Source organism: Arachis ipaensis, chromosome B10 (assembly GCF_000816755.2).
Source record: "Arachis ipaensis cultivar K30076 chromosome B10, Araip1.1, whole genome shotgun sequence".
Taxonomy (NCBI): domain Eukaryota; kingdom Viridiplantae; phylum Streptophyta; class Magnoliopsida; order Fabales; family Fabaceae; genus Arachis; species Arachis ipaensis.
Window position 1 is genome coordinate 23,445,966 of NC_029794.2, and position 265 is coordinate 23,446,230.

Consider the following 265-nt stretch of genomic DNA (forward strand, 5'->3'; position numbering starts at 1 on the left):
TTTTTTTTTTCAATAATTATAGTTATTAAAATCGGACCAAATCGAAAAATAAGACTTTATACCGATTTAATCCGATGATTAGATGCATACGAGTGAAAATCGATCGAATTTGGTAAAAGCCGATCCGACCGAACCGCTTGAGTTTCGAAATTTTCTCAAAATGAAAGAAATAGGTTCGAACCCCCTTCTAAAAGAGAGAAATGGTAGTCACAACCATCAAACTATCCTGCTTGTTATTAATAAATGTTCAAATTAAAATATATAT